The sequence below is a fragment of the Macrotis lagotis genome, chromosome 1 (genome assembly GCF_037893015.1).
Source record: "Macrotis lagotis isolate mMagLag1 chromosome 1, bilby.v1.9.chrom.fasta, whole genome shotgun sequence".
In the NCBI taxonomy this organism is placed as follows: Eukaryota; Metazoa; Chordata; class Mammalia; order Peramelemorphia; family Peramelidae; genus Macrotis; species Macrotis lagotis.
Genome location: NC_133658.1, coordinates 815,359,052 through 815,385,095, shown reverse-complemented (window position 1 = coordinate 815,385,095; position 26,044 = coordinate 815,359,052). Strand labels below are relative to the sequence as shown.

The 26,044-nt window shown below is 36.6% G+C and overlaps 1 long non-coding RNA gene across 2 annotated transcripts in view; it reads left to right on the top strand.

The window, feature by feature from the left end:
• LOC141488751 (uncharacterized) overlaps nucleotides 1-19,370 on the top strand; it is a 76,724-nt gene extending 57,354 nt beyond the window's left edge. For both annotated transcript variants that reach the window (XR_012468779.1, XR_012468778.1), the window contains one exon: nucleotides 19,171-19,370. This is a non-coding gene — a long non-coding RNA (uncharacterized LOC141488751). The remainder of the gene's footprint in view (nucleotides 1-19,170) is intronic.
• Nucleotides 19,371-26,044: the final 6,674 nt, after the last annotated feature.

The following is a 26,044-nucleotide window of genomic DNA, read 5'->3' as shown; positions in this document are numbered from 1 at the left end:
CTTGTGAATTCAAGAAAGATCTAAGGAGATGGCAGGCATGAATGAGGAGTTAAAGGCAATGGTGAGAAATCTGAAGGGTGAAGTTGACTAACTGGTGCCAGTGTGCATTGAATGCTCTTCTAATGGCAGAAAGGGGGAGCGCTCTGTGTTTTCCTTGGTGAAGAATGTTGATCTTACATTAATGAGTTTCAAGAAATACAGGATAGTATAGATATGTTTCAGAGTCAGGCCACTCCTTTGAAGGTGCAAATATTAAGCCAACCATGGTATGATTTTTAAGTGCCCTCCCCTCTTGTATAGGCAATTTAATCAAATCTCTCCTGTGCTGCTGGAATACAGGCTACCCTAGTCTTTATCATGTGCGGAGCTGGATGTGGTCCAAATTATAATCTACTACCTTGGTGAATAAGCAAATGACCTTTGTAGTCATATCCCATCAAATTGGAGAAATGAATGTCCCCTAGTCAAATGAGGAATATTTAAAAGAGCTTCCTTTCCTACCCTCTGAAGAAATATACAGTTTCAAAGGTCCTTTTTTTTTCTTTTAGTCTATACGAGGCATTATATGCCTCATTTGACTAAAAAGGAAGGATTGCTATAAGATCTGGTATGGTTTTTGGTATAATTTTGTAACAGTTATATATTTTAAAATACATTCTCAATAATTCTATGAAAATTAAATATATATATAATGATCTTAACCATATATATATATATATATAAATATAAGTTGGGTTATTATATTTTATGCTCACTTTTTTCTCTCTCTCCATTTTCTACAATGATGACTTGATATTACCTTGTTATTGCACCAAATTCAGAATATTTATAGAGATATGTGCAAGAGTTTGAGAACCAGTTTTTACAAGGATGCTAGAAGCAGTTTTTACAAGGATGCTAGAAGCAGTGCTGGCTCAGTCATGTTTATTTGAACAAGGATAATAAATGAGCATCTTAATCATGAAAATTGCTTTTATGACATTTGTTTCCATATGTTACATGTTCCAAATCTTTTATTGTTAATTCACCTGTGAAACATGTATAAAATTTTGTGGGTTTTTTTTCCTGTGATGTTTTTCTTATTGTTACCAATATAAGATTATAATCACAGTAACATTTTCTGATCTTTTAGACTATAAAGTTTAGAGTTGCACCTCTGTCTGATTATAGGAAATTGCTGTAAAAGACTTCATGGGACTAAAAATTGGCCTTTAGAATCTCAAACCAAGGTATCAAAAAACTGCTGTGGAAACGAAACTCTGGAAGCCAAGCTGGAAGCCAAAAAGCTCAGTGGCAGATTATGACAGGTTACAGACATGTTTGGGATAAAAACTGACAGAGTGATTTTCAACAAGTCCTGAGATTGCGCTCATTCTGATTCTGAATTTCTCTAAATGTGACTTTTGGAAAATGAATTAGCTTGCAGATTTAAAGTCTAGCTTAAGACATTAGGTAATCGACTTGATCTCTGCCTGGAAAAAACATCTAAATACACAAGGAAACATATCCTTTTTTATCCCTGGTGTTTATAATAAATTGATATAATCATGTCAGGTGATTAATATTAAAAATAGGTATAGAAATTTAATTCATTTGTTCTACATTTATCTAAATTCTAAATGTCAATCGATCAGACCTGTATGGTTTTGGTATCACTTTTGCAGTGGAATTCTCAGTATTATGGAAGTTATCTTCTTAAATGGTATAGGATCCACCAATTGGGGGAAAATAAAAAAAAGCATAATCTCAATTAACCTCTATTTGTAACTGAATTTTATGTGAATATCAACAAGGCAAGGGATTCCAGAATTTCATTTCCTAGTAATAAAAATAATTGTTTTTGACTGCTTAGGGGTGGCTAGGTGGTGTATTAGATAGAACACCGACCCTGGAGTCAGGAGTACCTGAGTTCAAATCTGGCCTCAGACACTTAATAATTACCTAGCTGTGTGGCCTTGGGCAAGTCACTTAACCTCATGGCCTTGCAAAAACTAAAAAAATAAGTTAGGTTCTTTCAACAAAAAAGAATATCTCTACAAGCAACCAGGATTGAAGCAAAATCTCCGGAATGCCAACCAGAGTTATAGAATTGCACAAGATGGCTCCAGAAGAAATGGAATTTTCTCTTTTTTGTTTTGCACTATTATTTGTATGGTCTGTATAATTAGAAATGGACTGCCCCTTTTTGATCTCTATAATTTAAATGTCTATGTGTATCTAAAATGCTTGATTTCAGATAACTAACAACTTTAAAATATTTCCTATATGAGGCTTGAATCACAGGGGATGCATCTTGTTTGGTTATATATGTGTATGCATTCATTTATATATGCACGTGTCTGGTTTTACCTATTTAACCGACCACAGACTTGGCAGCTATTTTAATACAGGAATTAGTTCTTGATAAGGATCCATGAATAACTTCCTAGTGAACAGATAGCTAACATTTGGATTATGCCATCATTAAGATCAGGGATTCTTAACATGTTAAAGAAAAAATCTCATGACTCCCTTTTGCAATCTAGTTTATTCCATGAATCCCCTCTCTCAGAATGATTTAAAATTAAAAAAGAAAGCAAAAGTACATTGAAACTCAAAGGAAACCAAATGTTAGTGAAGATAAAAGTGTAATTTGTTTTTCTCAACCAACATTCACAGACCCCTTAAAATCTACTATAACTTCCTTTAGATAACCCACCAATATCCAAATACACCAATACTAAGGGCAACTTCACCTGACTCATACAGGGGTTGGGCATCTTGAACCCCAGACCTTGGATTAAACATTAAGGGTGATGATAACATGGCAGTGATACCACAGGAACACTTACCTCAACAGCACATTATGAACTTTTATTTTTGTTTTGATCTGGTAATCTCTGTGAGTGTATGTGTACATGCATGTGTGTATTGCTCTTTTGAAACTCTCAATTTTTAAAAATCCAGAGTTGCAGAAGTGAAATTTTGGAGGTGTTTCATTTGTTTTCATAGGATTCATGGTAGGATTCCAATCAACATAAAGTTTCCCTAATATATTTGAGATTCAGTTTAATAAAGCATTTTATTAGTGCCCAATTTATATCAGATACTATGCTAGGTCCTGAGGAGTCAATGTCAAATTCAACACTACTCTTGAGCATTTTACAATGTAATACAAAATAGGAATGTAGACTGGAGGAGGGGAGGTGATCATTTGAATGGTAAGAAATTGATAGATGATTATCTTTTCAGACCAGAAGAATCTTTTGTCTAAAGTGACGTACATGTAGTTTGGAATTAGAAATTTCCAGGTATGCAGCTCAACTTTAGGTCACAGGATCTGTGCTTGAACTCTGGATTCATGGGATCTTATTTTTGTTGAATCTGTTCCTATTGAATTGGTAACACCAAGTGATAATACAATCATGGTGTTGTTCAGTTGTTTCAGACTGATTCCTTTTGGGGTTTTCTTGAAAAAGATCGTGGAAGGTTTGCCATTTCATTCTCCAGTTAATTTTACAGATGAGGAAACTGGTTAACAGGGTTAAGTGACTTGCCCATGGTCATATAGCTAGGAAATGTCAAAGGATAGACAGACTTGAACTCAGGAACATGAGTCTTCCTCAATTAAGGTCCAGTGATCTCTTCTCTGTGCCACCCAGGTGCTGGATACCACAAAACCTAATTAATAATCGCTCAACTAATTTACTATTGATGTCTTTGAAGTCATAAATAGAACTATTTAACTCTTAAAATTTGGTAGTAAAAGGGGGTGTCTAGAGAAACACATGGAACAGTGGAAAGAGTGTTAGGCTTAGGTCAGAGGATCAAATCTTGACTCTGTTTCTTATTGTTTAAACAGTGTTAGAAAAGTCACCTATCTTGAGCTTCAGTTTCCTAACCCAGAAAATTAGAGAGTTTGACTGATGGACTTTAAGGCTTTTTTTTCCAGTACTAAATTATTGTCAGTCAACATGGAAACAAGGCTTTAGACATCTTAAGCAGAATACAGTCCTTTGAATGCTGCACACAAATTATGTTAATGAAGAACTCCAGTGAACCAACCCCAGGTTCCTGAAGGGAACTTCTCTCTACTCACCCAGGAATGCAAATTAGGTCTGCAAAGGGAGAAATAAATAAATTTTATGCTTGTCTTCCTTGGATATGTCCAAATTCATTAGATTATGAGCTCTTCATGGGCATTTCTCTGTATCCTTGGCACTTAATGGAAGTTAATTTACTAACATGGGCTAAACTTGAGGAATTGGCCACCAGGTGATGAATCAGTTTGGTCACAGAAATGCAGGAATCACCTTTATAAGACATGGAGAAGTAGCAAGATAATGAAACAGTCATCAGAAATCATAGAACCTGAAATAGGGGCAGCTAGGTGGCGCAGTGGATAAAGCACCGGCTCTGGAGTCAGGAGTACCTGGGTTCAAATCCGGTCTTAGACACTTAATAATTACCTAGCTGTGTGGCCTTGGGCAAGCCACTTAACCCCATTTGCCTGGCAAAAAAAAAAAGAAATCATAGAACCTGAATTGAGGTTATGTGTACTTGGTTCATGTTTTGGTTCAGCTACTTACTAGCTTTGTGTCCCTTGGGCAAGTCATTTACCTCTTTAAGCTTCAGTTTTTTTCTTCTGTAAAATAGAGATTTACCATTTGGAACCTATTTCACAAAGTTTTGTGAGGATTCAGTTTGCACAGAGAGGAAGTACCCAGTTGCCTTGCAAAATTTAAAAAAAAAATTAATGTAATGAAGAAACTCTCAGTAATAGATTAAATTTAACAAAACGAATTTTTAACAGAGTAATCCTATTTGCACACCTGAGTCCCCCCTCTAAATCCTAATAAAATTCCTCTGCCATCTTACCTCTATACTACCCTCCATACTCCTAAGGAAACCTCTGTCTCTTTTTCTTCTCCCTGGACTGATGTCATCCTTAGTCATCATCTATTCTTCCTCTCCTTTTCCTTCTCCTGTCCTCCCTCTCATTCTTTTTCTTCTCCTTGTTTCACTAATTCTCCTCTGTCTTTTTTTAAATTTATTTTTATTAAAGTTATTATTTGAGTTTTACAATTCCCCCCATCTTACTTCCCTCCCCCTGCCACATAAAGCAATCTGTAAGTCTTTACTTTGTTTCCATGTTGTATCCAAATTGAGTGTGATGAGAGAGAAATCATATCCTTAAAGAAGAGACAAGTCTAAGAGGTAACCAGACCAGACAATAAGATATCTGTTTTTTTTTCTAAAATAAAGGGAATAGTCCTTGAACTTTGTTCAAACTCCACATCTCCTTATCTGGATACAGATGGCACTCTCCTTTGCAGACAGCCCAAAATTGTTCCCTATTGTTGCACTGATGGAATGAGTGAGTCCTTCAAGGTCGATCATCACTCCTATATGGCTGTTAGGGTATTCAGTGTTTTTTCTGGTTCTGCTCATTTCACTCAGCATCAGTTCATGCAAATCCCTCCAGGCTTCCCTGAAATCCCATCTCTCCTGGTTTCTAATAGAACCCCCCCCCCCACAATTGGCTGAGCCATTCCCCAATTGAAGGACATTTACTTGATTTCCAGTTTTTTGCCACCACAAACAGGGCTGCTATAAATATTTTTATACAAGTGATGTTTTTACCCTTTTTCATCATCTCTTCAGGGTATAGACCCAGTAGTGGTATTGCTGGGTCAAAGGGTATGCTCATTTTTGTTGCCCTTTGGGCGTAGTTCCAAATTTCTCTCCAGAATAGATGAGTTCATAGTTCCACCAACAGTGTAATAGTGTCCCAGATTTCCCACAACCCTTCCAAAAATGGTCATTATCCTTTCTGTTCATATTGGCCAATCTGAGAGGTGTGAGGTGGTACCTCAAAGAAGCTTTAATTTGCATTTCTCTGATAATTTAGAGCAATTTTTCATATGGCTGTGGATTGCTTTGATCTCATCTGTAAATTGCCTTTGCATATCCTTTGACCATTTGTCAATTGGTGAATGGCTTTTTGTTTTAAAACTATGACTCAGTTCTCTGTATATATTTTAGAAATGAGTGCTTTGTCAGAATCATTAGTTGTAAAGATTGTTTCCCAATTTACTACATTTCTTTTGATCTTGGTTACAGTGGTTTTATCTGTGCAAAAGCTTTTTAATTTAATGTAATCAAAATCATCTAATTGGTTTTTGGTGATGTTCTCTAACTCTTCCTTAGTTATAAACTGCTCCCCTTTCCATGGATCTGACAGGTAGACTAGTCCTTGATCTTCTAATTTGCTTATAGTATTGTTTTTTATGTCTAAGTCCTGTAACCATTTGTATCTTATCTTGGTAAAGGGTGTGAGGTGTTGGTCTAATCTAAGTTTCTTCCATACTAACTTCCAATTATCCCAGCAGTTTTTATCATAGAGGGAGTTTTTATCCCAATAGCTGGACTCTGGGTTTATCAAACAGCAGTTTACTATAATCATCTCCTGCTTTTACACCTAGTCTATTCCACTGGTCCACACTCTATTTCTTAGCCAATACCTCTTTCCTCTCATCATTATTAACATTATATTTCTCCTCTTAATTCCCTAATTTCTTGTTTACATTTCTATTTAATCTCCTTTTCCCCTAATATTTTTCCTTTTTTTTCCCCTGCAATTACTTCTCCTTATGGTTCTATTTCATCTACTAAGATTTCTTCTCTTTATCCTCCAATTTCTTCTCTTTATGTTTGATCTCCCCATTCCTCTTATATTGGTACTTCCATTTCCTTTGTATCTCCCAATTTCTTCTTTTTGTGTTTCTATTTCATCTTCTCAATTTCCTAATCAGTTTTCCTTCTTTTCCCTCTACCTTTTATCCTCAGATTATCTCTCCTTTGTTTCTATTTCATCACTTTATTCCCTTAATATTTCAGTTTATCCTTCTAGTTTCTCTCAACCCAATATTTCTTCTTATCCTATTCCTTATCATTCCAATCTTCCCATTTCTGCTTACTCTTTTATTTCATCTCTTCTTTATCCTGTTTTCTTTTTGTACTCTATATTTTATCTGCTCCTTATACCTCTACTACTCCATCTTTTACTCCAAGAGATCCCATTTCAAGTGAGATTGTCTTATCTCCAGATAAGAACCCAAACCCAAACCTTACTGTTGAACATGAAAAAAGAAGCACTGCTCAGATTGGAATGGAGTTTCCAAGACCTGCTTCAGCATCCCTGAAACTAGAGCCAGAAAGAATGGATAGTCAGAGTTCTGATGCATTATCCTGGGTACTGGGAGAAAAGGGGCAGTGCAGTGAAGGACATTTTTATTGGAATTTTTTTTATAAATACACATATTTCTTTGCCACAGAATTCTGTTCTTCATGGCTTAAAGGTATTTATATATAGATATACCAAGTGGCATTGTTCTGGTGGACTGTTCAAAGTCCCAGATGGACATTAATGCACTAAAGTCAAAATTTTTAAACTTTGCTCAGGACATCCAAATGACTTATTCCTGATCTGCCTGAAATTTTCTCAGGGCTAAACACAATGTTTGTCAGACCTTGGCTGTCCAGGGGAAATTTATGCTTTCTCCTCTCTGCCCAGACAGTACCATACCCTTGTTGTGTTCCCCCATAGACTGTGGTAGTCCCAGGGGTTGACATTTGAAATTAGAGAAAATGACTTAAATACTTGTTGGACGGAAAAATACCCAGACCACACTGGTTTGTTCTCCCTCTAAAGCACTCTTTTTGGTCAAATTAAATCCAGTGAACAGATTGCTATGGGTGGTGTAATCTGTCGAGTTGGCCTTTGACATTTATTCTATGCCAGGAGAAAAAGACTTCAAAATCAAAATGAATTGTCTTCATGACTCAGAGGAAAAATATTTGTCATAGTGTAAACTACAACCCACCGAAGCTATTCTCTACCTTTCTTTTTTAATATGGATCCGTTTATATTATGGGCACCTTTAAAGGGAAGTTGGTCTGGTGAAACTTTGGAACTCCTCAGAATTTTTTTTAAATGAATAAAGGAGATTATTACAAAGGAAACCATTTCACTGAGGTAACAGTTATCAAAATATTTTTTAAAACAAGTCTAGTGATTCCCAGAAATCCATCCATTGACTTTTATGGAATTTGCAGACCCCAGGTTATGAATCCTTGCTTGGGTCAATGTGTCATTGATTTAGAACTGGAAAAGCCTAAACAGGTCATTAAGTTCAACCCATCATTTCACACAGGATATGGAAATTAAGTTAAATTGAGGAGAATCATAGCATTGGAGATGGAAGGGACCTCAGAGAACTTGGACTTCAATTCCATTTTAGAAGTTAGAAAAAGCTCAGAGAACTCACATAGTTAGCCTGTGTCAGAAATGGGAACCAGGCTTTTCTGTCTTTGAGTTAGGTTGGTTTTCGATCCATTATGTGTTACGTATATGCATATTATATATATTTGATTTATTCAGATCATAAGGGAGGCTACAAATCTTGGAATCCACAATTGTTTTCCTTTTTTTTTTACTTTTGTTAAATGAAGCAGTCTACCATTTTGCGCTCTGCATCTCTGCTAAGGTCTTCTCCATTCTAAGAAACCTTTTTCTTGGCCCTGACATCCCTTTCCTGATATCTATATCATGGTTCCTGTTCATGGCCATACTCCTAGAAACTCCTTATAGTTTCCAGTCCTTATCTCCCATTCTCTCAATAGTCTCTAGCAACCTGGATCCTCACCTCATCCAGTTGAAACTATTCCAAGATTGCTAATAAACCCTTAACTATTAAAGGGGACATTTTAAAGTCATCTGAGTGCTTTATAGCTTTTGATAGTGCTTACTTCCCACACCCATTTCTTGAACACTCTCTCATCCTTTACCTACTGTGTCATTAATATCTTCTGGTTCTCCTATTTACCTCTAACTATTCCATTAAAATATTCTTTATTATCATCATCTAATTTTCACTCAAAATTTGCAGACATTGCCTAAGGCTAAACTTTGTCTTTTTCTGTGCTTGTCCAATGGATCTTATAGGAATTCGGTTTAAGCATAGTAACTGATTCTCAGATTCATGTACCTAACTCTCTTCTTTCCTGAATTGGAGACCAGTCACGTACCCATTGCTTATTGGATATCTCTTCCTTGATGGCCCCTTGCCTTGTCAAAGTCAATCTGTCCAAAAGAAAACTCAATTTGTCTCTTTTCCCATGACCCCCCCAAAAGCAACGATTCCTATTTCAGATCTTATTTCTTTGTGAAAGAACTTCCAACCTTCTGGTCACCCAGGTTCTCCTTTGGAGTCATCCTTGACTCTTCTCCCTCATCCTCCATACCCAATAGAATGATTAGACCTCTTAGGTTCTTTCCAACTCAAATTTAGACATATTTATCGTTAGATGATGGTAACTAGATGATGGTAACTCTCATAAGAGTGGAATTGATGAAATGTGTGAAATGAACACTATAGATGCTTTTGTTTTCCTCTAGCCATATGTATTTTATTGGAGAAAATCTGTTTTAAATTCACTCCTCAAATTCACAGGCTCTGGAGTGATTAAAATGGTTTTTAATAAGATATTATTTAATTAAGGTATTTATTAAGATATCTTAACAAAATGGCTCACCTCTGTCATGGTAGGAGAGAGGGGTGGGGAAATCCCAACATACAAGCTCTTTTATGCACTTTGAAAGACTTTGTTGCTGCCCTTTCATGCCAGTCATAGGCTGGGGACACAAATCTAATTGATACATTGGTTCCTATATGTTTCTCCACCCTGCTCATTATACTAATGGACAAGAACAGATAGATCTCTTTGAGCATGTCCAAAAGAGAAAGTCAAGACTAGGTTATTCTAATCTAGTTTGACATCTTTGGAATGGGATTGTTGAACTCTCCCAGTTTGGTGATTGACTGTGGCCATTCCCCCTTTTTAATGGCTTTCAAAGGGCCCCCCTCCCCCTCCTTAAAGACCAACAACCTACATTCCGCACAACCCTCCCTTTTCTTTTTAAGACCAACTTGGTCTTAACATTTCACCAGCAGTGTCTTCCTCAGATTAATTCACAATCCTCATCTTTGATAGGACTACTGACTTTCCCTATCAATATCTTTACCTCTCTCTTATTAGAGCTGTATACCTGTACTAATTTTCTGATAGACTTTATTATGCATGAGACACACCCGGGTAATAGGATTATCCCACTTAGGGCCAATAGTAAGACACCCAGCCACTATTTTTCATCATGAACCAGTAAACCCATTCATACAAAGTGGTACTAAAGGGGCCTGTCCAGGTTTGGACTGGAACATGTTCCAACTTTCTGATATCCCTAGTCATCTCTGTTACCATCTGCCCATTGTCATCTGTCTTTAGCAACAGCTTGATAAGCTCAGTTTATGACACTCCTTCAGTGATAGGTAGTCTAATACAAGTCTATGTTGAATAATCACTTCTTCTGTTAGCAATAAATCTAAGACCTTAGCTGAACAATTTTCCCACTGCAGCTTGGAGTTTTATTAGTCTCTTCAGGATATAAACTAGGGTTCCTTGGTCCCAACTCCCATCCTGTGCCCAGGTAGTAGGCCCTTAAGTCTAGATAACAACTTCCTGACCAACTCTTTGGACAACTGGGTGTAGGCAGTAGTCCTACAAATCCCATAATATCTCTCTACTCTCTAGTTCTAGTTGGTCTTCTAGGAATATAGTTTCCAACAAATGGATAATACTGTTAATCTTCATTTCCAGGGGGCCCTCTTAAATAGGCCATATAATCATCATGATAATAGATACATTTCCAAAGTTGCTGTACCTCCTACCACTGCAAGTTTTTATACCAATGTCTTTAGAAAGGTCTTCCTGGCTCCAAAATTGATCAAAATAAATTCCTGATTTTATGCCATTAGATCAAACCCAAGAATAGCTAGTGATGTCCCTTAAATTATCTTTCTTGCAAATGGCCATTTCAGCACTTTCCTTGAAATTCCAAATAACTCATAATCAGTTTCCCTTAACAAATGCCCCAGTTTGCGCATCTTTACAAGGGATCCAGGCATCATCATTAATATCACATGAAGCTAAGGCCACCTATCTCTTAAGTTGTACAGTCCAGAATATATATACACCCTGCTTCTGGACACATCCAGACATTTGCTACTCCCCTGGCAAATATCCTGGCCAGTCATTTATAAACAATAGTCACCCTGAACTGACTCAGTCATGTGCCACTGGTGTCTGTCTCCTCTGGATCAGAATCCTGTGCCACAGTGTACCTCTGACCAGGGACTGAGAATCTAGTCCAGACCAAGGCCAATTTTCAAACTGCTGTGAACTACCGCAAATCCAACAACCACACCAAAAGACTGGGCATTGACTTTTCAGATTCTCCTCCCACCTTTACCAATACCCCATTGTCTAAATCAGAGATAGGACTCACTCCCTAGATAGGATATACAGTATCATGTAGATATAATAATGCCACCCAATAATCTCCCTTTTTCTCTCTCAAAGGAGAACATTTTCACCCTGCCTCCCCTCCTTTCCATAAGGAGAAGGGCATAATTAGGGGTATTACACTTACAGAGTCAAGGGGAAGTTACAGATAAACAATGTACCCATAGGTGACAGGTGGTGGAAATGTACTTGTCCAGTGTCTCTCCTCTGTTCTTTTCCCTTGGAGGCATCCAATGTCCTTTATCTTCTAAATCTGTTCGAAAAAGGCCTCTCTAGCTCTGGTGACTAGTTGAGACCTTGTCTTATGATAGAGAAACTGCTTAACATCTTATTCAGATCAAAACACATGTTTCTATTGCAAAACAATGAGATTCTGGAGCTTGTTACAATTTACATTTTGCCTTATTGCCAATTGACACCCATACTTCACTTTTAACACAAACTTCCATTAGTATTTTATTACATGAGCAAAATCCCAATGAGAAAGATCACATTGACTCAAGCTTGTAACAAGATCACCTGGCGTCTGGTTTAAAATAAAACAATTTTAAACTTTGCTCTCAATACAATAATGACTCAAACATCCTTAATCAAAAGGAATTTTTTCCCCAAATGTTCCCATATCTTCCTTTTCTTGGTGTACTTATCTAACTCATACTCCTTTCCTTAAACTAGAATTTGAAACTGGAATTATCCTAAGAATTTCCCATTCTTTTTACTTAAATATCCCCTCTAACACAAAAATTAAGGAAACTTAATTCCTATCTTAGCATGTAGCTGTCAGAGCCAGACACTTAACACAACTAACCTATCTCTTGCTATTGGATAATGTATCATCTGGAAGAATAAATCTGGCCTAAGACACATGACCTCTGCCTGGACACTGACCTTCAATACTTATATCTATAAGGGAATTTTTCTTTAATGTCCTGGATCTTTATAGTAAATGAGAAAAAAGTTTCATATGAGTTGGAAAGTATTTTAAATAAGTTTTAAAGCATTGATTTGATGTTTTAAAACTGACATGTATCATCTAATGTATTTTGAATGTATTTTTTACAACTTAAATGAATTTCAAGTAAAATGGATTTGTCTATACAAGTTTAATAGTATATGGAAATGCATAAGATTTTTTAGAAGAAAAGGGAATTAATATAGAAGGAAATAGATCTTTATTTTTTCTCTTATTTAGACTTAGGTAAATTTTTTGATGTCTAATTTAAGGATAATCTTAATAATGAAAGGAATTTAACAAAATATTTGTATCTTCAACACGGGCCTTGAAGCCACTCAATTTCTGTAAAGTTAAAAATCAATGTTCGTAGAAAATTGAATACTTGAATGATGGACCATAATTTGTTAATGCTTGTTAACAGCATCAACTTTGGGTCCCCTCAACCTTGTGAAGCTATCACCCCCAAAACTCCCTAACTCATCTCTCTTGGATAAATCTGAAGTCATAGTTCTGCCTTATACTCAGTTCTTGCTCATGCCAAACAATGTTTAGAGAGGTTTCTATAAATTTGGAAAATGCCAGGGATCAGTGGCAAATCCTAAGAGATTCTGACCACAACTTGCTTCTTCCCTAAATAACTTTCCCTGCACTCTTTCAGCTGGTGCTGCTTCACTTTGCCATTTCCTTAATCCCAAGCATCATTCTCTTCTTGCCTCCAGTTACCACCTAAAAATCCATCTTCAAAATTCAATAAACATTTCTTAAGTGTCTCCTGGGTGTCACAAGGTGCTGACTTTTGGGGTAAAATGAGGTAAAAAAAATAGCCCTTCCTTTTTTTTTAAAAGAAAGATCTTATGAATTTTACAATTTTTCTATTCTTGCTTCCCTCCCCCAATCCCCACAGAAAGCATTCTTTTAGTGTTTACATCGTTTCCATGCTATACATTGATCTCAGTTGAATGTGATGACAGAGAAATAACATCCTTAAGGAAGAAATATAAACCATGAGATAGTAAAATAACATTATAATTTAATGCTTTTTTTTCTAATTTGATGGTAATAATCTTTGATCTTTGTTCAAAGTCCATAATTCTTTCTCTGGATACAGATGGTATTTTCCATTGCAAATAGCTCAAAATTGTTTGCACTGAAGGGATGAGCAGCACCCCTATGTTACTGTTAGGGTATACAATGTTTTCCTGGTTCTGCTTATCTCATTTAGCATCAGGTCATGCAAATCCTTCCAGGCTTCCCCGAAATCCCATCCCTCCTGGTTTCTAATAGAACAATAGTGTTCTATGACATACATATACAACAGTTTGCTAAGCTGTTTCCCAATTGAAGGACTTTCACTTAATTTCCAATTTTTTGCTACCACAAACAGGGATGCTATAAATATTTTTGTAGAAGTAATGTTTTTACCCTTTTTTTAAATCATCTCTTCAAGGTAGAGATCCAGTAGTGGCATTGCTGGGTCAAAGGATATGCGCATTTTTGTTGCCCTTTGGTCATAATCCCAAATTGCTCACTAGAAATGTAGGATGAGTTTCCAGCTCCACCAACAATGTATTAGTGTCCCAGATTTCCCACATCCCTTCCAACATTGATCATTGTCCTTTCTGATCATATTGGCTAGTCTGAGAGGTGTGAGGTGGTATCTCAGAGATGCTTTAATCTGCATTCCCCTAATAAGTAATGATTTGGAGCAATTTTTCATATGACTATGGTTTGCTTTGATCTCATCTATAAATTGCCTTTGCATATCCTTTGACCATTTGTCACTTGGGGAATGGCTGTTGTATTTTTGAAAATTTGACTCTGTTCTCTGTATATTTTAGAAGTGAGTTCTTTGTCAGAAATACAAGTTGCAAAAATTGTTTCCCACTTTACTACCTTTCTTTTGATCTTGGCTATAGTAGTTTTGTCTATGCAAAAGATTTTTAATTTAATGTAGTCAAAATTATATAGTTTGTTTTTGAATGATGTTCTCTATCTCTTCCTTGGTCATAAACAGTATCCCTTTCCATGAATCTTTTTTTTATAGTTTTTTTTGCAAGGCAAAGGGGGTTAAGTGGATTGCCCAAGGCCACACAGCTAGGTAATTATTAAGTGTCTGAGACAGGATTTGAACCCAGGTACTTCTGACTCCAAAGCCGGTGCTTTATCCACTATGCCACCTAGCCACCCCCCTTTCCATAAATCTGACAGGTAAAATACTCCTTGATTTTCTAGTTAGCTTATAATATTGTTTTTTGTGTCTAAAATCCTGTATCCATTTGGATCTTATCTTGGTATAGGATGTGAGATGTTGGTCTAATCTAAGTTTCTTTCATACTAACTTCCACTTTTCCCAGAAGGTTTTATTGAAGAGAAAGTTTTTGTCCCAATAACTGGACTCTTTGAGTTTATCAAACAGCAGATTGCTATAATCATTTCCTGCTATTGCACTTAGTATATTCCATTGATCAATGATGCTATTTCTTAGCCAATGCCAGACAGTTTTGAGGACTGATTCTTTATAATATAATTTTAGATCTGGTAAGGCTAAGCCACCTTGTTTTGCACTTTTTTCATTGAATCCCTGGAAATACTTGACTTTTTATTTCTCCATTTAAATTTACTTACAACTTTTTCTAACTCATTAAAGTAATTTTTTGGAATTTTGATTGGTACAATTGCCATTTTTATTATATTAGCTTGACCTATCCATGAACTGTTGATGCTTGTATTTAAGTTGATTTTATTTGCATGGGAAGAGTTTTGTAATTGTTTTCAAAAAGTTCTTGACTCTGGCTTGGCAGGGAGACTTGAATGGAGTTTCTCTTTCTAGTTTTTTCCGCTTTATCTTGCTAGTCATATATATATATATATATATATATATATATATATATATATATATATATATATATATACATATTGAGGATTTTTGAGGGTTTATCTTATATCCTACTACTTGGCTAGCATTTCTAATTATTTCTAGTAGTATTTTAGATGACTTTTTTTAGGTTTTTTTTGCAAGGCAATGGGGTTAAGTGGCTTGCCCCTCGGCCACACAACTAGATAATTATTAAGTGTCTGAGGCTGGATTTGAACTCGAGTACTCCTGACTCCAGGGCTGGTGCTCTATCCACTGTGCCACCTAGCTGTCCCTTTAGATGACTTTTTGCCTAGGTATACCTTCATGTCATTTACAAAGAGTGAGAGTTTTGTCTCCTCCTTCCCTGTTCTAATTACTTCAACTTCTTTTTTCTTCTCTAACTGCTGAAGCTAACATTTCTAATACAATATTGAATAGTAGTAATGATAATGGACATCCTTGTTTAACCCCTGAGCTTATTGGGAATGCCTCTAGCCTCTCCCCATTTAATATAATGCTTGTTGGTGGTTTCAGACAGATATTACTTATTATTCTAACAAACAGTCCATTTATTTCTACACTCTAGTGGTTTTAGTAGGAATGGGTGCTGTATTTTATCACAAGCTTTTTCAGCATTTATTGATATGATCATATGATTTCTGATAGGTATTTTATTGATATAATTATACTAACAATTTTCCTAATATTGAACCAACCCTGCAGTCCTAGGATACATCCTACTTGATCACATTGTATTATCCTAGTAATAACTTCTTGTAATCATTTTGCTAAGATTTTATTGAAGATTTTTGCTTCTATATTCATCAGCAATATAGGTCTATAATTTTCTTTCTCTGTTTTAAGTCTTCCTCGTTTAGTTATCAGCACTACATTGGTGTCATAGAAAGACTTAGGCAGAGTTCTCTCTTCATCTATTTTTCCCAAGAATTTATATAGAATTGGAACTAATCGTTCCTTAAATTTTTGATAGAATTAACTTGTGAATCCATCTGGCCCCAAAGGTTTTTTTTTAGGGAGTTTAATAATGGCTTGTTGAATTTCTTTTTCTGAGATAGGGTTATTTAAGTTTTTAATTTCCTCTCCATTTAATCTGGGCAAGTTGTATTTTTGTAAACATTCATTTCACTTAGATTGTCAAATTTATTGGCATATGGGCAAAATAATTCCGAATTATTACTTTAATTTCTTCCTCATTGGTGGTGAGTTCACTTTTTCATTTATGATGCTAGCAATTTGCTTTTCTTCTTTTTTTAATCAAATTGACCAGAGGTTTATTAATTTTATTCTTTTATTCATAAAACCAGCTCTTGGTTTTATTTATTAGTTCAATAGTTTTCCTGCTTTTGATTTTATTAATTTCTCCTTTAATTTTTATAATTTCTGATTTGTATTTAATTGAGGGTTTTTAATTTGTTCTTTCTCTAATTTTTTTAGTTGCATATTTAGTTCATAGTCTTTGTGGTAAGCATATATTTGGCATTTGAACAAGGTCCAGTCTCTCGGAGTTGCACTCTTTGCAATAGATTTTAATTGCTTGGTAGTTTAGCTCAAGAAAGGACATCAGTATATCTGGTACGTTAGACTCACAAGTGATCTTCAGAATCTTCATAGGACAATTTAAATGGACTCAGCATCCTGCCTTGGCACTGGTAGACTATGTAGGGTTCATGCAACAAAGAGGTCAGCACAAGAACTCTCTAGAACTTCAGTTTACTAGTGGCTTTATTATCTCTTTTGTCCCATATGTTCCTTCAGAAACTCCCCAACACAGAGCTAGCTCTGGGTAAGTGTATCACAACTTCACCATCAATGTGTTCATCCCTCAACAGCAAACTACCAATGTAAATGAAATGAATAACATGGCAAGATACTTTCCAGGGATGTACAGATTGAAGATGAGGTTGATATAGTCCTTCATGTGCTTGAAGAGAATTTACTGTTCCTCTTCAAGTCTTCTCTTATGTAGACTAAATTCTCATTTTTCTCCAATTCTCAAGTCTCTTCCTCCTTTCCTCTAATCCTTATACTGCTTTGCAATTAAGAGGTGACCCATATAACCTGGGACTTTTGAGTATACCTCATTGCTCCAGTCATCCATCTCTGCTTATATCACATAAACATGGTCCTAGGAGGGCAGAAAAATGAAGGTGCATTTCATGACTTCCATGCTTCTGTGATCACAGGTCACTTCCACCTAACTATTTGGTGGGTGATACAAAATCTGTTCTTCTATAGCATCTCCACAAATTATCTACATAGTATGCATAAGGAAAGAACCTCTTCTCATTCTGTCCATTGGATGCAAATACAGCCTTCAATACCTTCATTTCTCATCCCTCTTGCTCATTATTTGACTAACTCACCTCATTTTAAAGTATTCCTGTGAATCATTGTTCAAGAACTTTAAATTTAGAGTACCCTCACTGGATTGTTCATAGACTGTGTGATTCTTAGTAACATTTCTGAATCCACCTACTAACTTTTCATGAATCAGTATGAGATGATTGCCCAAGATGTTTGTGCTAAACAGTCTATACTGACCCTTTCAGTGGAGAATTACGAAATGTTATGAGTCATTAAGTTATCCTTAGCATTTTCAAAATATTTTTGGTTGTTGTTGAAAGGGATTCAAAGAATGAAAAAAAATGTTGTGAACCACTCAACTCCTCTGTCATAGTGACTGCAGACTGCCACTCAGCAACAGGAGCAATTTATATTTTTTATCTTTGTTGGGACCTTCCAGTATATTTTCTTATATTACATCATGACATATAATTCTGTAAATTTTATTTATAATATATAACATAACATCATAATCCTTGAGGGTAAGAACTTGCATACTTGGTCTTTATATTTCCAGTGGCATATATATGTATATATACGTATATATGGATATTATGTATATATATATATATATATATATAATGATATATAAAATGGTCCCTTAATAATTATTTGTGGGATTGGATTATGATGCCATACTGGGGAGGGACTTTTTGACTTTAATTAGGTTGTGAATGCTGGGAAAGAGGTCTATAGACTATTTGAATTAAAATAGACACTCTGACTGTGAACCAGATGTATTAGAAGGCAGATATTTTTGAGAATGATATTCTTATCATTTGATTGTTATAGGGAAAAAAACTTGGAGAAGTGCGCATTTACTTGATGAAATGCATTGGCCTACCTTGCCTCCAGGCAAAACAATTGTATTCTTTGGTCAAATGGTAACATCATTGTCAAGGCTATTTTTCTCTTGGGGTTGTTCTCTTTGGGGAACCAGCTTTATGTTTCTACATCTTGATACTGAATCTCCTAAGCCATAGGTTAAACAAATTTATTTTTGTGGAGTAGTGAAATGTGTACACAGAAGACTATAGTGAGCACTAAAGTTGGGCAAAAGAGAAGGTAATTTTGCAAATGATTTTCACTAGTACAGGATGAGAATACACTCAGGCTTTTCACTTATCCCAGTGATCTCCACTGTGTCAATATTGTCCCCAAAGTATAGTCATAGACCACCTGCCCTGTGTACTTACAGAAAATCAAAGTATTTTATTATTTGTTTAAGTAAAATATTATGTGAATATGGAGTGGGGTATGGGGGCAGTCATCTTAACTCATTCAAAGCTGTCATTTGGCCACTCTTAAGCTGTATTTCTTTGCACAATCTCTAGTATAATGCCTGAAACCTAGTTGGCAATTAATAAAAGCTTAGTGATTAATTTTTGTAAACCATTATTTTCCTCTTCTTTGATATATATGAATAAGAAAAACTATATTTTCCTCTCTGAAAAGGTTATTCCTCTTATCTAATACTCCTCCTGTCTTCTATGTCTATACTGAGTTACAGAACTGCACTGTGAATAGAATGGATACAAGTACAGTGAATGACTCATGAAATGTGACATAACTATTATCTTTCTCTTTCCAGCATTCTCCTGCCCAATAGGGAAAGTGGTCAAAAGACAAATCCTGTAGGAGGAGAAAACAATGATGTCTCTATCCATCACAGCTTTATCTGTTATGGTTTTTTACCTAATGATTTAAACAAAGTATGTGAAGAGTTAACAGTCTGGGACCACCACAGATTTAGAAATGAGTTTTTGGGAAGACTCAGGTTGGGTTTTGGAAAAGGTATGATTTGTTATGTTTCATAGTATTACATGAGCCAGAAACTCAAGTGAGTTTGTGATTTATCAAAATTTATTTTTATTTTATTTTATTTTTAAAACATTTTTCTTTTTTAAAATGTTTATTCTCTTTTTGTACAAATGATGTTTTTTATATGTTAATAAAATATTCTTGTTTAAGAGCAAACAGAATAACCCTCCCCCCACAAAATATAGGCTCGTGTGAGCAATAAAGTAAAGGGGAGAGAAAAAAATTAAAATTAAAAAAATATTAATAATTATAGGTGTGGCCAGGTGGTGCAATGGATGGAGCCCCAGCCCTGGAGACAGGAGCACCTGAGCCCATATCCAGCCCCATACACGCAACAATCACCGAGCCGTGTGACATGCAAGCCACCCCAACCCCACTGCCTTGTAAAAACCAAAAAAAAGAAAAAAAAGACCCAAAATAAAATAAAATAGTAATAATAGTAGGGGTGGCTAGGTGGCGGAACAAAACATTGGCCCTTGATCCAGGAGCACCCGGGTCCAAATCCGGCCTCAGACACCCAATGATCACCCTGCTATGTGGCTCCAGGCAGGCCACCCAGCCCCATTTACCCTGCACCCCCCCCCCAAATAATAACAATAAAAAATGTGCTTGAGTCTTTGTTCCAACACAAACAACTCTGTCGCGGGTGGATCACATTCTTTATGGTAAGTCCATCACAAAAGTTACTTCCATATTTTTACACTGTTGCCATTGCTGATTGCAACTCCCTCCTTTTGTTTTTCTCCACTACCATGTACTATATTTTCTCTCTCCTTTCACTCTGACTCTGCTGTAGGGTATCTGAGTGGCACAGCACACAGATCCCTGGTCCTGGGGCCAAGAGGCCCTGAGTCCCCCTACCACCCCTTAGGCCCAGCATCCACCTGGCCCTATGGTCCACGACAGGCCATCCAATCCCAGCCCCTCGCAAGAAGTAAAAAGGAAAATGTGTTATATCTGACCACTCTCCACCCATGGTCCATCCTCTCCTCCATCTCTCACATCTCCCCCTTCCCCCTTTCCCCCCCCTTTTCTTCTTACTCCAGATGCCTATACCCCATTGAGTATATATGCTGTTTCCTCTCCTAGCCACCTCTGATGAGAGCAAAGATTCCCTCATTCCCCCTTGCCTCCCCCCTTCCATATCATTGCAATAGCTCATTGTAATAAAGAAAATCTTATTATATGAAATATCTTGGCCTATTCCCCCTCTCCTTTTTCTTTCTCCGATTACATTTTCCTTTTTTTCTGTTGACTCCATTTTTATACCATATTTTATCTTCAAATTCAACTTTCTCCTGTGCTTCAACTATAAAAGCTCCCTCTACCTGCTCTATTAACTGAGATGGTTCATATGAATATTATCAGTATCATTTTTCTATACATACAGTTCATCCTCATTAAGTCCCTCGTATTTTCCCCCTCTCCTCCAATCTCCATGCTTCACCTGAGTTCTGTATCTGAAGATCAAACCTTCTGTTCAGCTCTGGCCATTCCAACAGAAACATTTGAAATTCCACTGGTTCATCGAAAGTCCATCTTTTTCCCCTGGAAGAGGACATTCAGCCTTGCTGGGTAGTTGATTCTCGGTTGCATTCTAAGCTCTTTTGACTTCCAGTATATTATATTATATTCCAAGCCCTACGGGCTTCCAATATAGTTGCTGCTAAGTCCTGTGTGATCCTGACTGCAGCTCCACGATATTTGAGCTGTGTCCTTCTGGCTGCTTGTAATATTTTCTCTTTGGCTATAATATTCCTAGGGGTTTTTTGGGGATCTCTTTCTTGGGGGGATCTCTCCATTTCTATTTTGCCCTCTGCTTCTAGAATATCAGGGCAATTTTCCTGTAGTAATTCTTTGAAAATGATGTCAAGGCTCTTTTCCTGATCATGACTTTCAGGTATTCCAATAATTTTTAAATTATCTTTCTTAAGTCTGTTTTCCATATCAGTTGTTTTTTCAATGAGAGGTTTCACATTTTCTTTTAATTTTTAATTTTTTTGGTTTTGAAGTAATGAATCCTGGTTTCTCATAAATTCATCAATCTCCCTGAATTCTACTCTTTGTCTAAAGGATTCATTTTCCTCAGAGAGTTTTCTTATCTCTTTTTCTTTCCATCTGGCTAATTTTGCTTTTTAAAGCATTCTTCTCCTCAATAACTTTTTGAACTGTTTTATCCATTTGACCTAAGCTGGTTTTTAGCATGCTATTTTCTTCAGCATTTTTTTTTTTTTGGATTTCCTTGACTAGGCGCTGACTTCATTTTTATGTTTTTCCTGAGTCTCTCTCATTTCTTTTCCCAGTTTTTCTTCTAACTCCCTCATTTGATTTTCAAAGTCTTTTTTGAGCTCTGTCATAGCCTGAGCCCAATTTCTGTTTTTCTTGGAGTCTTTAGATGCAGGAGCTTGTGCTTCCTCATCTTCAGACTGAGTATTTTGATCCTTCTTGGGCTCATATGCAAAATATTTCTCAGTGGTGTTTCTCTTCTTTCTCTACTTGCACATTTTCTCAGCCTGAGCCTGGTTTGGGGGGTGCTTCCTGAGATTTTGGGACACTCCCACAAGGGTCTCAGTGTATGAGGCTCTGTCCTCCCTCCTGGGCTGTGAATAACCATATGTGCCCACCTCTGCCTCGGGGCTCAGGTGGGGCGGGTCCATGCTGTTCTGTGGGGGGGCCTAGACTGTGATCAGGATCTGAATGTGGTCAGAGCTCCAGAGAGCTCTTCCAGGGGTGAAGGCCAGAGCTCTGCAGTCTCTCTCTCTCTCTCTTTCTCTTCACTCTCCTCCCTAGGTTCAATGGGCTCATGCCCTGGGGGCTCCTGCTTACTGCCTCCACCTGCTTCTGTTCCTGGATCTGGGCTGCAGAAAGACCAGGTGGCTCAATGTGTGCCCTGAGGGCTGGGTTTCATGTGCTCTCTCTGGCAGAAGTCCCCCCACTGTTCCCCCAATTTGTGCCTGGTGCTCCCCGGGGCATAGCTCAGGAAACTCCCCTGCTGCTGTGAGCCATGGCTCCCAGCTCCTTGGGGCTGCCTCCAGGAGGCTGAAATTATTTCATCCTGGCGGGCCACTCCTCTGGTGGGCCGCCCCTCCAACCCCGGTGAGCAGAGACTTTCTGTTCTTTTCCAGGTTACCTTGAGTAGGAGAACTGCCTCCTTGGGTCCCTCTGTGGGTTCTGTCTCTGGAAAGTTTCATAAAAACATTTTTCAATGAAAATTCTTCTTTCTTCTCTGCAACTTCTTCTATTCTACTCAGAAAGCAAATAGCAAAAAAAAGCAAAAAAATATCCATTACAAATACATACATATATATATATATTATATATGCATATACATATATATATATGAATTCAAAACAAATTCCCGATGGCAATGTCAAAATATAAATAAATGAGTGTTTGTGTGTGTGTGTGTGTGTGTGTGTGTGTGTGTGTGTGAGAGAGAGAGAGAGAGAGAGAGAGAGAGAGAGAGAGAGAGAGAGAGTAGGTCAATCTATACTTTGAATCAATGATCTCTCTTGCAGGAGATGGATGATCTATTTCACATGAGTTCTCAAAAAACATAGTTGGTCATTGTGTTTTTGAGAGTTGCTGATTGTCTTTTTGCTATTATTGCTATTTCATAAATTGTTGTCCTGATTCTTAATATCACTTTAAAATAGCTAATTGAGAGGTTTGAGTATTTGCTCTAAGAACAACCTGTTCAGGTTTTTTTAGTCATTTAAATGAGAAATGAGTCTCATGGGATTTTTCTTGCATGGAAGTGGCATTTAGTGACTTGCCCAAGGTCTCATAGCCTGGTAATTTTAAGTGTATGAGCATGTATTTGAGCTCAAGTCCTCCTGACTCCAGGACTGGTGTGCTATCTATTGTGCCATGTAGCTGCCCAGCCCATTCAATTTTTAACATTGAACCCTAGAATAGAAATGAGATTAAGCTTTGATCATCATAAGAGAAATTTTTGTATATATCTTTCTCTTTTTTCTAACTTTACATTTGTTCTTTCCTATTCATTTTTTATCTTCCTTCATTTTCTTTTCCTCTATACTTTTTTCTTTCCTGCTTTTCATTTCTTCCATTAATTCCTCCCTTCCTTCTATTTCTATACATACACATGCAAGTTTCTGTAGTTACACTTGTGATATATATATATTATATATACATATATATATATATATACAAAAATTAAGACATTAGAGATCATCTAATTCATCCCCTCATTTTGCAGATGAGTAAAATTGAAACCTGGAGAGATTCAATATTCTGATTTTAGCAAAACTAAAATCTGAACCAAGTGCTTTCTCAATCCAGTACTCTTCTTTATTGATGTGTAATTTTGCATTCAAATTTCAATTTTAAAATTCTTGGCAAAATCAAATATCTCTTTTTTCTCATCATCATCATCTTCACAGAAAAACATGAAGAAATTGGTGTGTTTCTCATCTTGGCCTCAGTTGAGCTCATCTTGCAAAAATAGAAAAACTGTTAGAAACAGGTTTAGGTAGGACTGCGCAAATGATGTAGTGACCTATAAGCACTTCATGCAAGGTGTAGAGAGTGGAGTGTGGAATAAGTGTGGAAACACAGAATGTAATATTAGTTTTTGTTAATTTTTAGAAAATTTTGAATTGTTTTATCATCTTAAAATTGCTTAAAATTGTCTTTTTGGGAATGGAAAGATAAAGATACTTAGGGAAGTTTATGTGATGTTAAAACTTAGCAATAATTTTTTTTAAAGATTCTTATAATGAGCTGAAATTTGCCTTCCTGTGACTTTGTTACGATCTGGGTCACAGCTTTCTTTCCATAGTGAGAGGAAATGGAAGTTCATTGAATGGGTTTAACACATATTTTCACAAGAAACAATATATCTGCCTAGTAAAATGTAAGGGCTTTGAGAGCAGAAATGTTCTATTTTTTTTTTTGTCTTGCCTACCTACTGTGCTTATCAGAGCACTGGCTTGATGCTAGTATTTAATATAAGTATTTATTAAATTATATTGACTGTGCATTCAAAATACATCCTTCAATTGTTCAGGTAACAGTTTTGGATTTGATGTAGACTGGATGGACTCCACTCCAGCAGAAATATCACTATGGAAATGGATGTTGAAGTCCTCCAATGTGTTGAAGACATCCTCCCACTCCGAATTAGTTCTCCCAGTCAAAGTAAGTCAGTACGAGAAGCCTCCCAATATTCAAAGCTCTTAGGAGTCCCAAAGAAAAACAATATCTCCTTTCCCTCTCTTAGAATGTTTTGAATACTCCCATCATGAAGCTCATCAGGTAATTTCTCATGACATGCAGGACTCTTTGAAATGCTAAACCTAAGACCAATAAAATATGTGATTAAGATGTCACCTGAAAAGAAAGGAAAACCCTGAAGTGTCTTATGTGTTCTAACGAACTAATGCCAAAGAAATGGGGAAATGTGGAGTGTTGTTTATGGGATGATATTATTGCGCTCTTAATTTTCTGTATCTCTCAGCAGCATGATCATCAAATATTCTTTCATTACCTACATATGTTGAGAGTTGAAAAGCAGTTGATGATAATGAAAAGTAATTAAGTATTGTTCTTGTGTTTTTAGGAGGATAAAGAAATAATCCGGAGAAAAAGGTTTCTAGTAAAATACTACTCATTAAGGTTTTTATCATTCCTGTTATTTGAGAAATGAAAGAAATGTATTTTGTTTACAGATATACTTAGATTAGAAAATAATTGCTCAGTCTTGCTTTTTCTGTATATAATTTTATTATTGTATTTTATAAAATTTTTGACTGCAGAGTATTAGAAAATTTTATTTGTTCTTACACTAAATCTGTTACCTTGCCCTTTCATTGCAATTCAAACATATATATCTTTAGTTGCTGCGTTCAGACTCTTCACGGCAAGTAAGAATAAGAGGGTGAAGATGAAATCTCTTGTGTTACCTCTGGAGCAAGCATTCCAGACAACTGAACAGAAGGGTTTGCTAGCTTTATGTTGGGAGGTTGGAGGCATTAAGAAGGGTGACAATAAAGAAGCTGTCGGTGGGGGAGTGGACATTAGCTTGAACAATGCCAATCAGGTGCTGAGAATCACTTCAATCCTATGGGTGAGTATAGTTCAATGATCATTGCCCAGAGCATATCCTCCTTGGGTGAACTAGTGCCAGGATGTCTTTTGTTGGTTTTTATTGGCAAAACAAGGGAAGGAAGAGTTGTGGAGGATACCCAAGACAGAGCTCACTTGCCTGGAGCATGAAGGAATGGTGAAGGGGAGGGACATCATCCTTTGACTGGGAACCCTCATCTCCTGCTGAACATTTCATTTAAGAGAAAATGGCAAAGGGTCCATCTTCCACAACAGGACTTCTCCCTGGGATCAAGATTACTCTTGCTCACTGCACCTGCCTGAACTAATATTGCAGTTGCTGGGGTTCAAAAAGGGTGATTTCCATTAGAGCCAATACAAAGTGATTTCCACCTCCTGCTATGTCTGTCAGCCCAATCTCCAGCCTCCTTCAGTGGAAAGAGTGTCTAGTTCAAGGAGTGATCTTCTCTCTGATGTCAAGTCTTCCATCTTCTGGTCTCCCTGTCCTCTGAGAGACGGAAGGAAGTAAATGGAAGTCAGTGGGGAAAAAACCTACCATCTCCTCATGTGCAGTT